This window comes from Lolium rigidum, chromosome 5 (assembly GCF_022539505.1).
Source record: "Lolium rigidum isolate FL_2022 chromosome 5, APGP_CSIRO_Lrig_0.1, whole genome shotgun sequence".
NCBI lineage: Eukaryota > Viridiplantae > Streptophyta > Magnoliopsida > Poales > Poaceae > Lolium > Lolium rigidum.
This window is the reverse complement of record NC_061512.1, coordinates 150701748-150720364: the sequence shown is the minus strand read 5'-3', so window position 1 is coordinate 150720364 and position 18617 is coordinate 150701748.

Genomic DNA, 18617 nt, shown 5'->3' with positions numbered 1-18617 from the left:
AAGTTAGTTGCAATCCGATTTGCGAATAAAAGATGTCAGTTGCAAGCTCACTTTCAACTGAAAAATCTCAATTTTAACTCATGTGTGAGTGAAAAAGTTATACTATCTAGTTTTTTTCAAAATAAATTATCTCTTACTTTGCTAGTGTCGAATGGGACCTGGGTGCGGGCGCACCCAGTTTTCCCAAAAATGAAAAAAAATGCTATTTCAAAGTTTCAAAAAAATACGTAGTAAAATTTTGCATGTACATATTATGTTGATATTTATTTGTGTACGTTTTCACGAAAAAATACCATTATATGTGACCTACACGAAAATGACAAAATGCCTAAATGACACTAGTGAATAGGAATCTTTACTATTCACATGATCCGAAATTTGCATTTTATCATTTTTATGTAGGCCACATACAATGGTATTTTTTCGTGAAAACGCACACTGGTAAGTATCAACATAATGTGAACATGCAAAAATTTACTTCACATTTTTTCAAAACTTTTAAATAGCATTGTTTTGAATTTTTCATAATTGGGTGCGCGCGCACCCAGGTTCCGTTTGGCATTTTCGCTTTGGTTGGCCTTAGTTAACAACTAAAGGAAAATACACCCTTACGAAGCAAATAAAAGGAAAACAGTTGAGGCTGATAAACGGAAACAAATATGACTAAAGTCAGACACATCGGCTCAGACATGCCTCCCGCGTCAAAGCCCACGAGATATTCCCAGATCGTTATTACCGCATGGCTGGTGGTCAACCAATCCCTCGATTGGGATTAGGGATTAATCGCGCTCCAAGTTGACATGCCAACATGGGTGACCTAAGTCGATTGAGAACTGACTAAGTTCTCGGTCGACTGAGCCTTACGTACACCCATGTTCTTAATGAAAAAAATTGTGTGGGTGGAAGAATTTACTAAACTATATAATAATAGGTAGTACAAAAAGGAGACATGTCTTATTGGCTGTGTGCATCACTTGATGCATAGGCTGGAATTGTACACCCGGTTTGAACAAAAGTAGACAATTGAAATTTCATCATGCATAATTTGTGAATAAGAGCATGGATTCTGCTTCTCGGTAAAAAAGTTGCGCATGAACAGTAGTATTTGTAAGCACGAGAGGCAAGATTTTTCCTGGATGTGAATTAATTTTGTGATAACAATTAGGAGGAATAGTAGTATGTTTATTAGGGAAAAAAAGTACGTATAAAGAGTGATAAAAGGAATCTAATCTTTACCCAAAACATTAGGATGAAGAATTGTGAAATCGGAATTAATTACTACCGATTTGTGATGGAAACAAGATGAAAGATATGACATAGATATGCATGGCAGAGAGGATTAACGGGTGGCCTACAATTTTCAGTTGATGGGTCCTGTATAATTTTTTTCTGGAGTAATAATTAGACAAGGATGAGTCGAGCATGCGTTGTCATATACAGTCACATGATAAAATTGGAGTATACTATTTTTTTAAAAGTATACTATTAATTTGGTATGTCATCAAGGCATATATCTGGGAGGATATATACTACTACAAACGGACATATATCATATTGATACCCAGCTATATATGTGCATGCAAGCATTTATATTGATGCACACATAAAATATACTGCATATATCTGATCCCAATTAGCTGTCGCGCACATCCAAATAACACTGCCAGATCTAGACAATATTTTGTCGCAATATTTTTGCCATTAAGATGGAGTAGCGAATAGAGCCAATCGTTTTCCCTTCCATAAGATGGCATTACACGTCGATATCACTTACTTCCATTTGTATGTATGTGATGTGCGTTCCCTATTAAACCCCCGGCCACCCTTCAACCAAGTTTTCACATACATCCAAATTTCTGGTTTCTCCAATCTCCACCTCGACATCCAAATGGAGTCCACCACGCCTGCCGCCGCCGCCCCTCTGGCCGCCGCGGAAACCACGCCGGTCATCCGCGACCAGGGCAACAAGGCAGCGAAGCGGAGATCAACGTCTTGTCTTGCGGCTTCCAACAAGAAGCTGAAGGAGACGATCCAGGGGTTGTCAGCCGCGCCAGCCACCGCTGCGGACACCGCGCTGCAGCCGCTGGCGGCCATCCGCGAAGAGGGCAACACGGCAGCGAAGAAGAGATCAAGGTCGTCTCCTGCGGCGTCATCGGCTTCCAACAAGAACAAGAAGCTGAAGGAGACGATCCAGGGGTTCTACTGTGAGCCCTGCCAGCGCAACTTCCTGACCGCGCCGGCGCTGAAGCAGCACCAGACGAAGACGCACACGAACCGCCACGTCGGCCAGGAACCGAAGGAGCCCCGTCGTCTAGCTCCCGCTGTGCCGCAGGTGAGCGCCTCGTCGCTCATCCCCTTGCTGGGAAGACCTAACCACTTCTACTTGGAGGGGAAGACATTCGAATTGACCGGCTCTGGCCTCGTCCCTGTGTTCTTTGGCCCTGCTCCTGCTCAACCATCAACTGGAGGTGGAGGTCAGGTTGGTAGCGGAGATCATCTTGGAAGCCTGCGTGAAGTGAATCAGGGAGGTATTGCTCACGGGATCCACAACTTCCCCTTGCTCCACCTAACAAGCATCATGCCTATTTCCCCCGGAACGGGCAGTGGCACCAGCAGCCTTCCGGGGCCTTCGTGTGCCGCCCTAGCACCTGTGGCGGATGGCAACGGCAGAACTGGAGATGGAGATGATCTTGGAAGCCTGCGTGAAGTTGATCGGGAGGGGATAGTAGATGGGATTGACCTCACCCTGAGGCTCTAGCTTGGATCATGCATTGGAATATTTTTGTTTATCACCTTCAAATCTAAATTGTTTTGGTTAGTTGGAATTTGTCTGTTTTTTTTATGGTGAACTCTAAGATTCATTGCAAACACCAATTGTAAGGAGTTACTGGGTCGGTCAAATCATTTACTTTTTATCTATTGGAGTCGTAAGACGATGCAAGTATTTTGAGTATTGCAGCAGCGTATGTACTTATTTGATGGACGATGCAATTGCAAAAAAGTTTGATTCGCTGTATATGATCTCTACACAAATTAATAAGAGTTCTCAGCTAAAAAAATTCAGATGTTTCTTCATGACATTTTGGATGTCTGATCTTTATTCAATGTTGAAGCTCCAGGTTTTGAACGATTTAATTTTGGGACTAGCTCTATATGCCTTCAGGAAATACAGAACATGCTTCCCTATTCTTTTATGTACAACTGTATATATGGACTGGTGCTAATCATGTACTACTTAGATTAAGATATTTTCGAACTTTAGATTCTATAGCTTGAATTCTGCTGTTCTGGGGATCATGTGATAAGCTAATAGCGGCTCGGAATTTCATTTTTGATTATGGTTTCCCATAGGTATCTAATTAGGTTCTCAATATAACTTCATTTTTTGTCATATGCTACTTAATTATGTTGCAAATTTCCTGAATGAGAGCAGTACGAATCTTGCCAGCATCATCTCCTTCCCCATTCATGGATATGGGTGCAGCAACGCTCATGCTACCACCAGATCAAGCGGATCAAGAGTTAGGTGCCCATTGAAATGCTTCAGTTTGCTCGAGCCCAGCAGTCCTAACAGGAGATGAGGACGGTGGCGGCCTTAGCTATAGCACGCCATTACACATTAACCTATGACTAGTTGAATGCCCGTGCGTTGCAACGGTTCCTCAAGATTTCTTACCTTGTCGCACATGTGAATACGATGCATACAGAAATTCATGTTTATAAATAATATGGTTATATAGCGTACCAATTTTATGCATGTATGCCACGTCTTGGTGCTTTAAGGAAAAAATAGTTTTGTATAATAGGAGTGCACTGTTTAGATACATAATTTATTTTTAAAACTTTGCCCTGTATTAGATCAATGTATAATAGATCAGCTCAACCTCGCAGCGAGGCACTGTCCAATCAACAAATGCACACTTAGTTCACTATTCCCTAGCCAACAGTAACTTGATTACCTGAACACAAGAAAATCTAGCAAAGAAAGGAGAAAATTCATTTTATCCTTTGCTATCCCTGAAATGTGGGACTTCTTAGCTTCTTTGCTAGAAACATAATTTTGAGTTTCGATATCGACTCCAAGTTATTATATGACAGCGTATTTACATTGATTAATTAAAATGATGCTGCAACGAGTAAAACAAGCTCTCACGAAGGTAGTGCTAGTGGTAAGATGTAAGAGCCACAAAATTCTTGGAATTTAACTCTTGGATGCATCACAATAACACCATCTGAATTAATATAGCTTGTCACAAGAAGATAAGTAAAAAAATCATCTGTATTGTTTAGTTGCGCGAGGATTTAACAATAGCAATTTTGTGTCCTACACACTATATTTATTCTAGAAAAACAATAAAAAAGAAGCTTGCAACGCTCTCTATGACGTCTTTTCACACATACATATCTGGATAGATCAATAAACCTATGTTCAATTGTGCACTTCAGATACAACATAATCTTCAAAGTTTGATTGCCTTCTAGTAACTGCACTAATAACCCTCCAATTTATTTATCTATCTATCATGAAACACAGAAACAGTAACATATATTAGGGTGAATCGATGGTCAAAACAAGGATTATACAAAAGCTGAACCATTCATTTTCTTAAAAAGGTAGCCCCAACTACATTTCCTCAGGAAACCACAAGTTCACGAGAGGTCACAACTCACAAGTAGAAGTAGAACTAAGCCTACAACCATTAAATAAAATAGACGGAGACAACAAAACTGGGAGGTGAAGTGATCAAGTGAATATAGTATTGGATCCTCTATAACAGAGAGAATGCTTCATCTAATTTAGCATTCCATCTCCGGGCTCCTTTGGTTTCACAGGGGCGTATGACAAGCATGAAAACATACTGGAGAACCGTCAACCACAAAACCTACGAGGGTTGTGAAGGGGCAGGAGCTGGTGTCCGTCGTGTCATCCACACGGCATGCCACCATGCACCCCTATGGGAATCTCCACACAGACCAATCGTCGACCACAGAGACGACCAGGGCTTTCGTGGCCAATGTCATGAGCTCTCCTTCGAACAGGAGAACGTGAAGAAGCCATAACTGTGTCACTCCCACCTGCCACCTCCCCGTGCCCCCAATTGCCTCCGCGCCGGTGAGAAGGAAAGCGGAACAAGCTGAGCTCCCAAGCCGCAGCTGCGACCACCTGCTCATGGGGATGCTCCACGCTGCACAACAATAATAGCGTGAAAAAAGGCCTATTACAGCTAAGAGGTAGCTTTTACAGATACAAAAATACAAATTAAGCAATTGACATCTAAATACTGCCCTAAACTGGTACTTCAAACTCCACATTTGTGTATTTTTACTTTTTAGCCTCTCTCAAGAAAAATGGAGATAAGTATGTACATTAGTACATATTCACATGATATAGGAAATAAAAAAAATGCAATCTTAGGAAATGCAGGCGATCTGAATGCGAACTATGTAAACTCCAGCTATGTGCAAAATTTGCAAATTAAGGCTAAGGTGACTGCAGTTGGTTTTGTTAAACTAATAACACAAACAAGAGATTAGTATGGGTACTTACGGGCAATTATGACAACTGCGTAGGTAGGTTACAAAACATACCAAGCAGCCCGTTGGCACACAATGGAGGTCCTCAGAATGGAAATAATGAGTTCGCCGGGGTGAGCCGCTTGACACACATCGGCCATGGTGGATCTCCATCCTTTCTACAGGCAAATCAGACTCAGCAGAGGAGTCTCCGCCTCGGGCCTCAATAGACGCAGCACTTGCTATGTGGTTTGGGCCTTGACAGTGTGCAAAGAAATTGCATAGGTCTCTTCTAAGCAGCAAGCCGGCAGTGGACCTTGGTGGCAACAGCACCACCGATGGGAAGGAGTGAAGAGGTGGTGGATTCAGACAACAAAATTCCATGCATATTCACTGAATCGTGCTGAACTTTGTAAACAACAAATCATGCCATGTTATTAACGGCTGAAACATTAGTTAACAAACTTAGCCTGGTACAGATGATTTCTCACAGGAGGGACAACAAAAAGTTGGCTCAGCATGACGTACCTAATCATTTTAACATGAAGGGATGCTAAGGTGGTATCTTGTAAGATGCCAGTGAGATGGTTCACATGTATACTATTCCTGCAGTGGGCTACCATGGTTGGACATGATGGTCGAAATCATTATACAGTTCTCACGTGGTATACGTACCAAAAATAAGATAATCAATATATGCTATCATTATATAAACCTGGTTCTGACATTTCATTGCAACAAAGTACTGCTATTGAACTCAAGTGCAGATATCTAACCAAGAGAGTACTGAGTTCAACAGCAACCTTTAATCCTAGTATAATATATTCCAGATTATAAATAGACACTTCCATACTGAAATCACACACTTCATATATAATCCAGGAACTCTTTTCTCAAAGATAATTTCTAAGGCCTAAAACATATCAAGCAAATCACATAATAATCAGAATTGGAAAAGTGCACTGTATAATCACGTTGATGCCACTACATCCTTACCCAGTATGCCTTCAGAAACATTAACATGATCTCAAGTTTCTTAATCACAAGGACACCGTAGCACTTCTGGCACTCAGAGAGCTTGTCAGCTTGGCCACCACCTCCATGGAGCCACCTGCGAACACAACGTACCATAGCACGCCACCGTCAGTAATCAAGAGGGGAAGGGGCTGGAGGAGTTACTTGGTCTGGCCCTACCACTGTCATTGCTTCAAAGGCAGAGGGGCCACGTGAAAGAGGAGAAGGCCATGGGAGTCCCCTGTTGTCTCTCTGTTGTGTCATTTAAATATGGAACCGATCTGATGTTGCCTTCATGTTTCAAGGTGCAGCACATCGAATGAGCGGTCATGGCCAATGAGGCCTGCCACCATCATCTCGAACCATCACCAGATGCAGAGACATCATCCAGCACGTAGAACCAGAATTTTAATGGACCAGGGCATACAAAGAGTTCCCTGAAATCATGAACCCAAAAGTAAATTGATCAAGTTTTCAAAAACATATCACATACTTCAATCTCATTGAGCAGATAAAAAACTAAACCAAAAATATACCATGTCACCTATGAAAGTTGTTTAAATGTCATTATTCCTAATTTTTTGTGGGGATTCCTAACAACTTTCATCAATGCTGAGGCTCATCAGAACCACTTCTTGTATTGGCTTCTCATGAATTTTTTATCACTGCACCCAACAGTCATCTTGGCATCAACAGAAAAAGCTTGATTATTCACAAATTCCGTTGTGACAAAGAGTAACACCCAACTGATAAATTAGCCCATTGGAGAAAGCATCGGCAAAGTTAGTACAATCTCTTGTTTTTCCGACATCCTTCGTCAAACAAATTTCCACAAAACACTGCCAATTTTCAAATCGGTGTCATAACAAATGCAAATTAATTCTCCTTCAAAGAATCATGTAGTTCCAAAAGCATTTCTAACAAAAGCTGAGACACTTATGATGTATGTAGTCACAGAAATGTTAGTTCATAAGAACCTTCGTGTTTAGGGAAAAAGTTTCGTTTACACGATATTAAGAATATGGAGAAACAACTTCTAGATATCTCGACAGGCCCATAAAGGAGATTCCTGCCATAAAGATAAAATACCAGCACTGAGTCACCCTCTCTACCAGTGAGATTGGGATCATTCATGGACTAATATTGGAATGTTTTAAATTCATTCCAGAACAAAAAAAATTGTAATCAGATCTCTATCCATTGTTCCGATGAATTGTTTAGAGTTCACTCCATTATTAGTCCAGTAATTTATTTGTATATTAAAATTTTCTATTTATCCAGGTATTGGATTGCTTGCTCACATCAGATTTTTTTCCACAATTTGCATCGGTTTTACTTGTAAATACAGGGGCATACGCAGAAACGTGGGCGGGTGGGCCGTGGCCCACCCTGAATTTTTAGAAAACGTTTTGTATTTAGTCATTTGAGTAAATTTTTATAACACGTGAGTAGTAAAAAATAAAAATTAGAGGTGTGTGCCCACCCTGAGGTATTTTTGTGCATCCGCCACTGTGTAAATATCTGATTTCATGTGGGAAAAAATGTAAGGCAAATACAAAAGAACCATGATGTAAAAAAGACACTTACCTGCAATGCTGGAGCCTTGTGAAAATTCTGATCTTCTCTTATCCACAACTTCGTAGACTATTATGATTATTAGATCAAAAAGTAACTGCACATGCTAGAAAACCTTAAAAATATATTCCTGGATACTCGCGCCAGTGGTAACCAATAGCATGAATGATACAAGTGAGTAAAATTTCTCTTCTATGAAAAACTTCCATTGCTAGAAGATAGCTGAGCCGCCAATTCTTGGATGAGATGAGATGGAAGTTCGTTGAAATTGAACCAGGGCAAGCCCTTGAGAGATAACGTAACATAACATAGGAGAATTTTCAATACATGCTCCCGTTCCTTGTGAACTCTCAAGTTCTGAAAGTACCACAAAATAACAAGTTGTTATCACCAGATTTTAGACAAATCCAGAGGTGGGCCGGGCTTGGAAGATTACATGGAAGATTTCTGAAGCGGCCTGGCACGAAGGGCTTTGGGCTGAATTGCCCGTGTATCTTTATTTAGTAGTTTATTATTTTAGAAGTTAGAGTTTACCTCGTGCACGGTTTAGTGCACGCCCACATTAGAAAGTCCCTGGACTATAAATATGTACCTAGGGTTTATGGAATAAACAACAACTCACGTTCAACCCCAAAAACAAACCAATCTCGGCGCATCGCCAACTCCTTCGTCTCGAGGGTTTCTATCGGGTAAGCGACATGCTGCCTAGATCGCATCTTGCGATCTAGGCAGCACAAGCCTACGTTGTTCATGCGTTGCTCGTACTTGAAGCGCTTTTGATGGCGAGCAACGTAGTTATCATTAGATGTGTTAGGGTTAGCATTGTTCTTCGTTTAAGCATGCTTACGTAGTGCAACCCTTGCATATCTAGCCGTCCTCACGCCTATCTCAGGTGTGGGGGCGGCACCCGCTTGATCATTATTTAGTAGATCTGATCCGTTACGATTGCTCCTTGTTCTACAAGGATTAGTTTAATATCTGCAATAGTTTGGCCTTACAAAGGGGGAGGATCCTGTGGCACGTAGGGTGGCGTTCGCAAGTCCTAAACGGGATGTTCCTAGGATCAACTTCATGTTGGTTTTTGGCCTTGTTTAGGATCGGCTTACGAGCACCGTGCGTGGCCATCTGGCCCAACCTGGAGTAGGATGATCCGATTATGTGGTGAAAACCCTAAATCGTCGTAGATCTCATTAGCTTCATCTTGATCAAGCAGGACCACCAAGTATTCGTACACCCCGTACGGATCATGGGTGGATCGGCTCTTTGAGCCGATTCACGGGATAACTGAGAGCCGATCGAGGCTCGTATTTAACGTTTACATGTATGCCCTGCAGGAAACTAAGCGAGGCAATCTCATCACCTTCCTGACCAGGTATAGGTCAGGTGGCACGCCCTTGCACTTCGCAACGCCGCGTGTGACCAGAAGAGCATTGCGGGCCGTCGCTCGGAGGGGTCTCAGCCAGCCGCGGCTCTAGGCTCCCCCCGGCTCTACAGTGTTGACAAGGCCGCTGCCCGCCGGTGGGTTTTGGCAGTCAACACATTCGGCACGCCCGGTGGGACAAACGTCTACATCAACCACATCGCCATCTACATCCGAGATGGCGGACGGCACGCCGATCACCTACGAGGATCTGCCGACGACCTCAAGAAGCAATACAACGAGATCAAGGCTACCCTCGAAGCCGACCTCATCGGCTCTTTTCGAGAGAACCCGTTCCGGTGGCATCGAGATGGAAGGGGTTCTCGCCGGAAGGTGCACTCGATGGGGTAGACCTTTCTTCCCCGTCGGAGGAACGCACCGGGGTGCGCGGCGAGGAGATCAACTACCGGTGGCTCACTCGCTACACCGCCACTGCGAGAACTTGGTTAACGTGCTTGGAGCGTGTCGCCCTGCGCGTGATCCGGGAGATCATGAGCCACCGGTACTCGCCGTCGGGACCAGCTCTCGGGACGCATCAAGGAGAATTGCCATTCCGGTCCGTCCACCGCTGCCATTTGCGTTGGCGGCACTCTGCTGAAGTGCCGACTACACCGGCATTCCTCGTCTACTGAAGTGGTGGCGACCCCGGTGACTACCAGTTCTTAATGGAGGCGCCTAAGGAGATCCCTCATGGGTACGCATGCATGTATGTGCCGGATTGTGGTGGCTCGGGCACTCACAAACCAGGCCACAACATCGGGGGCTCCGGCGAAGACGGGAGGAACGTCGGCGGCGGAGCGGACGTGGCTAACTAAATACGCCACACCGACGAAACTCCCGAGCCCAGCTCCTGCAGCGGCTCGGAGCTGGAAAAGCAAGCGTGGCGAGGCCAAGTACGCCACCCGGCGAATCTTCGAGTGCAACTCCTACGGCCAGCACGGCGGATCAGATCGGTACCATGCGAGAGACCAGTTCGGCATGATGCCGAAAAGAAGGGCGGTCGGCTATTCCAAGCCGTACCCCGACGATTACGAGATGATCCCGCTGCCACCAAAATATCGGCTCCACGACTTCTCCAAATTCGGTGGATCGAGATGGCTCCGGCTCCATCGAGCACGTCAGCCGATATTTGGCTCAACTAGGACCGGCTTCGGTGTCGGATCAGCTACGCGTGAGGCTCTTTTCACGGTCCCTCACGGGATCGGCTTTTGGATGGTACACCTCTCTACCGGCGAACTCCATCCGAGTCTTGGAAGCAATTGGAAGAACAGTTCCATATGCAATACCATTCGAAGCTTCAGAGTACGGCATTGCCGATCTAGCACAATTACGTCGAAGCGCGGGAAACGGTGACGAGAATACATCCAGCGCTTCAGGAATCTTAGGAACCGATGTTATTCGGTTCGTATAACTGAAAAGGAAGCGATCGAGTTGGCGATAGCAGGCCTTGCAACACAGCTCAAGGACATGGCCTCCCAAGCAGATTATCCCTCACTGGCGCACATGGTTCAGAAACTATCGGCATATGAACAGCGCCATCCCGACCTGTACCAAGACAAGTTCAAGCGTGCAGTAGTCATGGTCGATACGGAGGAGGATGAAGTGCCTGCGGGAGGCCAAGAGATAGCGAGGGGCTGAGTGGACTCGGGGAGGAACCCTGTGGCCTGCAAATGGGTAAAGCCACCAGGGCCGCCCGGGGGATTTGATTTTGACGTGACCAAGACCGAACAAATCTTCGACCTCCTGCTCGGGGAGAAACGAGTTGACGGTTCTCGAAGGTCTCAAGTTCCCCACGGCGAAAGAGCTAAACGGAAAGCCGTACTTGCAAATTCCACAACTCGCTTTCCCATGCCACCAACGACTGCCGGGTGTGGCGTCGGCACATCCAAGCGGCGATAGAGAAGGGCGGCTAATTTTCAACCGAGTACGCCATGAAGGTCGACACCCAACCCTTCCCCGCCGTTAACATGGTAGGAATCACCTACCCCGAAGGTTGCCAGCCCAGGCCCCTCGTTCGAGCATCAACATGGTAGGGCCTGGAAACCACACTCGGCAAAGATGGAGATGAGGGCAGCTGCTCTCACGGCAAGGATACGAGATGAGGCCGCTCCATGCGATCGGCTCCGTCATGATGGCAAGCGCTATGTCACGAGAGGGAGAGGTGAAGAATATAAGATATCGGCGACCCCTCTCGATCACCTCCTCAACAGATATGTTAATCGGTATGGTCAACGCCGGCGACCCTATTACGGTGATAGAGAAGATCGTTTGGCTAGAGAAGCCGAGAAGATATCGTCGACGGGATCACGATGGGGAGGAGCATGAGCGCTATGCCACGGAAGCATCAAGGGAGCAAGACGACAACGCCGAGGCATTGGGACTGCCCCTTCTTCGGACACTGCTTGGGATTCAGGAATGAGCCGATTGCCCACAATCGGCAATTGCCCAGAATGCAATCAGAAAAAGAAGGAGGCAGCCAACGTGTCTGTGTTCGAGCGCTTAGGGCCTCTCCCACCACAAAGCAAACGCGCTGAGTCACCTCGTTGGGCAGATCTTGAAGATTCAGAAGACGAGGAAGAAGTGGAAGAAGACAGGTACCACCGGCCAAGGTGGTGCCCTGACGGACTCAGCCGTTCCCAGAAGCGCAGGGTTCAGCGATTGCGGGGCCTGGAGGAAGCCGAAAGGTTGTACCTGCATACGCTAAGAAAGGCACGGCCTGATCTGGCTGCAAAGGTTCAGCGAACCCTGGATGAAGAGGGTCGTCCACGGAAAATGGAGTGGCGCCCTAAACGGAGGAAAGCCGATGATGAGACATCGGCTGGCACAAACATGGTACTCGTCTTGCCGACAGAGCGTAGCGCTCCACAACTCTACGGAGCACACAAGGTGGACGACGACAGGCGCATCAAGTCAGAGGTTGGGTTGGTTTCATCCAGCCTGACAAAGTAGCAAGATCAAACCAATGGGCAAACCAGGAGAGGCTGATCCTTGTGATCGGCCCCAAAAATTTACGAAGGGAACTTACAAAACCTTCAACGAACAAGCAACGTGGAGGCCGATTCCAGCAATCGGCCAAAATTATCCTCACCTACCTCTCTGCTCGGGTTCAACATGTTATCCAACGAGCCGATACCATCAATTTTCTTGACAGAATCGGCTCGGGGGCACCTAGGTATATGGAAATATGAGGGTATACAACAGAAGCATCTCATCTTTTGTTGACGGGTATTGAGATATGGGGACCGATGCACAGGTCGGCTGTAAAAAAAAAATAAAAAAAAAAGAGTTGAAAATTCGAAAAGTGAAAATTTTCGAGGCACAGCCGATGCAGCAGACATCGACTTAAGGACATGAAAGCCGATGCAGGGCCATCGACTCAAGGGAAATTTCTTCAAGGACAATGTCGGGATGCGTAGCCATCGACTCGGTTGTGCGAGGATTATCCAATCCGTAGGGTTAGTACGAGCTGGAACGGAAGATTATCGGCTGTCGGAGGAAGAAAGAGGATCAGGCTGTGGCACATTCTCGCCTCGAGTAAGGACTCGGGGGCAGCTCACCTTGAAAGCTTTCCGCTCAGAGAGGCCGATTTGTGTTCAAATCGGCTGACGCTACATAAGGAATTTCCCCGCACACAATCAGGCCCAGGTCTACACAGTTCATGCGCGTATTCCTCGTCTCTGCTTTACCTTGGCTGAGACTCGGGGGGCAACAAGCCTGGAAGATGCCCTCCTGTTCTTGGGAGCCGATCAGGGTTACCTCGGCTGCGGCTGCATCATGGCCGTCTCAGGGAAGAACTGGGAAGGAAAAGCCGTCGTCTAGTACAGGGCCTGGACTATGCTGTTGCTGCAAGAAAAGGGAAGAAGTCCGACGCGTTGCTGTCGGTCTTAGCATGACAAACGGAAGGAATGAAATTGGAGCGATTAAAAGATGAATGGAAAGAACAATTTCATTAATTCCAAGGAGCGGCTTTACAAGAAAGAGCCGATGGCTCTCAAAAGAGGGATCTGGTGCCTAGTGCACTGCTACTACTAGTCCTATACTACTAGTCGTCGCTGTCCTCGTCATCGCCGCCGTCGACATCGTCGGCGCTGCTCCCAGGAGCTCCTCGTCGCTGCTGCCCCAGCCCTTGGCCGGAGCCTCTTCCTCCTCGTCATCATCATCATCCTCGCTGTCCGCCCGGGAGCGGAAGCGCTTGGTCGGCGGATACCCGATGGAGGAGGAGGAGTCATCCTCCTCCTCTTCCTCTTCGTCATCATCTTCGTCCTCGCTGTCCGCCCACATGCGGGGCGCTTCTTCGGCGGGAGCTTGGCGGAAGGGGAGGCCTTGGCCTTCGCTGCTTCTCCTTCTTTCTCCTCCTTGTCGGAGGAGAAGGGGTTCACTCGCGGGGTGGAGGCTGTCCTCGTTCTTCTTCTTCGGCGAAGATTGGGGGAAGAGTTTTGAGAAGGAAGAGGAAGAGGAAGACATCGCTACGGGAGGAGAGGGTTTTTTGGTGCCGATAGCTGGGATGGAATAGAGGATAAAGAGAGCTAACCAGTCGGCACGGTTAAATAATGAGAAATCTGGTGAAGGTTTAATGCCATTACAGCTTCCAAGGGATCGATGCTAAAGCTGTCAGAATTTTTAGAGAAGCTGAGAAGACAGGGCATAATGATGACGGATGCTGTAACGGCTCTGCTCACGCCACGACATGACCCTTCGAAGGGAAAGCATAATGATTTTGGAAATGTTATTTCCAAAACCAGGGGGGCATGTGTTATCACCAGATTTTGGACAAATCCAGAGGTGGGCCGGGCTTGGAAGATTACATGGAAGATTTCTGAAGCGGCCTGGCACGAAGGGCTTTGGGCTGAATTGCCCGTGTATCTTTATTTAGTAGTTTATTATTTTAGAAGTTAGAGTTTACCTCGTGCACGGTTTAGTGCACGCCCACATTAGAAAGTCCCCTGGACTATAAATATGTACCTAGGGTTTATGGAATAAACAACAACTCACGTTCAACCCCAAAAACAAACCAATCTCGGCGCATCGCCAACTCCTTCGTCTCGAGGGTTTCTATCGGGTAAGCGACATGCTGCCTAGATCGCATCTTGCGATCTAGGCAGCACAAGCCCACGTTGTTCATGCGTTGCTCGTACTTGAAGCGCTTTTGATGGCGAGCAACGTAGTTATCATTAGATGTGTTAGGGTTAGCATTGTTCTTCGTTTAAGCATGCTTACGTAGTGCAACCCTTGCATATCTAGCCGTCCTCACGCCTATCTCAGGTGTGGGGGCGGCACCCCGCTTGATCATTATTTAGTAGATCTGATCCGTTACGATTGCTCCTTGTTCTACAAGGATTAGTTTAATATCTGCAATAGTTTGGCCTTACAAAGGGGGAGGATCCTGTGGCACGTAGGGTGGCGTTCGCAAGTCCTAAACGGGATGTTCCTAGGATCAACTTCATGTTGGTTTTTTGGCCTTGTTTAGGATCGGCTTACGAGCACCGTGCGTGGCCATCTGGCCCAACCTGGAGTAGGATGATCCGATTATGTGGTGAAAACCCTAAATCGTCGTAGATCTCATTAGCTTCATCTTGATCAAGCAGGACCACCAAGTATTCGTACACCCCGTACGGATCATGGGTGGATCGGCTCTTTGAGCCGATTCACAGGATAACCTGAGAGCCGATCGAGGCTCGTATTTAACGTTTACATGTATGCCCTGCAGGAAACTAAGCGAGGCAATCTCATCACCTTCCTGACCAGGTATAGGTCAGGTGGCACGCCCTTGCACTTCGCAACGCCGCGTGTGACCAGAAGAGCATTGCGGGCCGTCGCTCGGAGGGGTCTCAGCCAGCCGCAGCTCTAGGCTCCCCCGGCTCTACAGTGTTGACAAGGCCGCTGCCCGCCGGTGGGTTTTGGCAGTCAACACAAGTACAACTCAGTGATCCAAACTATAATCTAAAAATGATCCATCATAATTAGTATATGATGGCAACAAATCCGTAAGTATCTGTATATGGCCAGTCTTAAATGGAATTTAACAAGATTTATCCAATCTTCGGTTGAGTAACCTCTTCTCATAAAAACTGTATCGTTTTTATTAGTTAAAATATCAAGATCAAGATGATGTAGAGGAACATATGTAAGTACTAAACGAATTCTAATTGCCACTACAGTTCAATATGCAAGAAGAACCTAATTAGAACTTTTCTTTTGAAGCCATGAAAGAGGAATTTGAGTCCCTCATCCATCCTGTTACAAGACGACAAACCAGTACTCCAACATTTGAAACTAAACTTGAATCACAGGAAAATGTTGAGTATTAGTTGAATCACAGAACATTTCTAGTTGCCACTACAGTTTAAGTACGACGCACAAACGTAGTAGTATAATTTCTACCAGACAGATTAGTACGAATCACAAATCGAAGAGCACGGTTACTCCTACCTACGATCTTACCAGCGTCGCAACCAGACAGATTCCAGAGCCGGACCTTGGGTGGGCGGCCGCGCTAGGCAGGGGTGCAGCCGGATGCGTCAGCCGGGGCATGTTTTTCTTCCATGACGACCTTGGCCTTCTTGGCCACGGAGCGGCCGCTGCCGCTTTTGGAAATTCCTGTGGTGGCCTTGGTGACGGCCTCGACCACGAGGTTCTTGGCATTGGGCGGGAGGCTGCGACCGCGCTTGGTCCTTGGGCGGCGGAGCGGGCGGCCGCGGTCCTGCCTGGGGGTCGGCGCGGCTTCGGCCTTGCGGTAGCTGTTCCTGACGAAGGCGATCTTCCAGTTCTCCTTCATGCTATAGGGGTCGGCCGTGAGGAGGCAGACGTGCGTGGAGGGGAGATTCTCGGTCGAGTTTGCCGCCCGTTCTCGTCGTCCGGCGCCTCGATCCCCGCCGGAATTGATCGCGCAGTTGGGGAGCAATTAGTGGAGGGGGACGGGGGTTAGGGGTGGGCGGCCATATGGTGGTTGTTCTGTGCCGTGGAGGCGTGGATGCAGAGTGCGTGGGCGTGGGAGGTGTGCGTGGGTACTGTGACGGGAGCTAGGGAACGGACGTACCAACCATCTCACCACCTCTAGCCATTTAATATAGTAGAGATTGGCCAATCCTTGACTCACCAAGCAGACGGCCGTTGCCGGCTGCATCCTATCATGTGTTTCCAGGAGTACAGAGATCCAGACGTTGCTACAAAGGTATGGCTACGTTCAGACCTGCATGTAAGTAGCTGGACAAAATCAGTTGGATTCTTGGTGTAAATTATTTTCCCTTCACTTCTTTGTGCAAATTCTAATTGATTACTGAATTTTATAATGATGCCTGGGTCACCTTACCTACACGTAAGTAACTGGGCCAGATTAGTTTAATTCTTAGTGCATTTTTTCTGAACACTTCTTAAGTTCTTATTGCAATTTCTTATATACTACCATTTCCCTGATGATCCCTGGGTTAGTACCTTCTTATAGATTTGACAGCATGGGCTCATAAGACTTTACTTGAAACTGGGGAGAGACGATAATATTAAGACGAATACTGATTACATGGATGGAAACTTAAAGATCAAAAACTGCATTCTGATCATATAAGGAGCAGACCAAGTGTCAATACTAAAAACAGATCTCTGTTTTCTCAAGCTAGAAATGAGAAACAAACCCCATGGTTCTCCCAATTTAGGGTACATATAATCATGAATTCAGATATATATCTCAGGCACTTCTATGTTATTTGGAATTAGGTTATATGAGCATACCAAGTTAGATGATATCGTATCCCATCAGAGATAATCTAACACCTATGCATCCAATTTGTCCTAATAAATAATTGAGCTTGATTTTTTTTCTCATGCAAACCTGTTAATTATCTCAATTGTGCAGAAAACCACAATGTTGTGAGGCGGCTAATATTTTTTTCTCAGATGGCCTGACTGGATCTCTCTGACTTCTTTCTCACAGCCGTGTAACACAGTACTTTCTGCTCACATTTAAGTAGTATATACAAGTAGACTACAGCTACGCTACCGCAGTATTCCTTCCACATGTTCATTGAAATATTTAATTTCATATGTCACATGAAATTTGGCACTCTATAGTTTGCATCTACAAGGTCGCAAATTTCAAAAAAATTGATGGTCGGTGCATGCCACCTTTCATCCTGCTATGTGTTTGAGGGTATATGACTCATTTGATTTTCTTAGTTGTTACGCCTAAATATATCTGGGAAGATATCTTTAACTACTTGTAGCCTGTTCTCGGTAGTAACTTCGGATAAACCATGAAAAAAATGCAATGTTGAATATGTTACTTCTCTGGGGAATGAGGATTTCTAAGACAATGGTGAATACGTTTTCTGTCAAGTCCATTTCGAAAAAAAAGTTTTCTATCAAGCAGAGATATGGAAACATAAGACCGTGTGTTCTGGGATCCTGATGTATATCAAGCAGGGAGACAGCTGCATATCAGGTCAGCAAAAAATTGAGTACTTTATTCATTCTGTGGTAGATTTGCTGAGATCGTCATCAAAGTTCATCCAATATATCTTGAATATGGTGGAACCTCAAGTTTAGTACCAAAAGAAAAAAAAATGTATGATGGATCTGCTCTCAGAAGGTTTATTTTAATGGTGCCCGAATGTTGCCGAAGGTTAGTGGAAAAGGAAATTCATATGATGCATTTGCCCACGGAATATTTATTAAAATTGTGTGCTGAATGTTTTCGTAAATGTAGTTCTCGCCCTGCTGTTCCTTTAGGAGGATAGTTAAGTGACAACTCTAATTTTTTTTTGCTTCACATGGATCTTTGTTGCCAAAACATGTTAAAGTGTTCTTTGATAATAACGTGGTTTTAGAAAGGAAAATCAAAAAGAAATGACACGGTTTGGGTGGTGTACTTCCTTTGATTTAAAATATAAGTCGTTTTAGAAGGCTACTTCCTTCTAAAACATCTTATATTTTAGTACGGAGGTATTATTTGTCTTTAGAAGTAGTTGTACTACTGCACCTTGATGCACCAGTGCAGGTCGATTTCAATGAATATTTGAACCATTGGGGCCTCATTTTTCACTATTTAAGGATACCACTATAGTATATGCTAGATCTTAACTTCTTAAGACACTCCTGTATG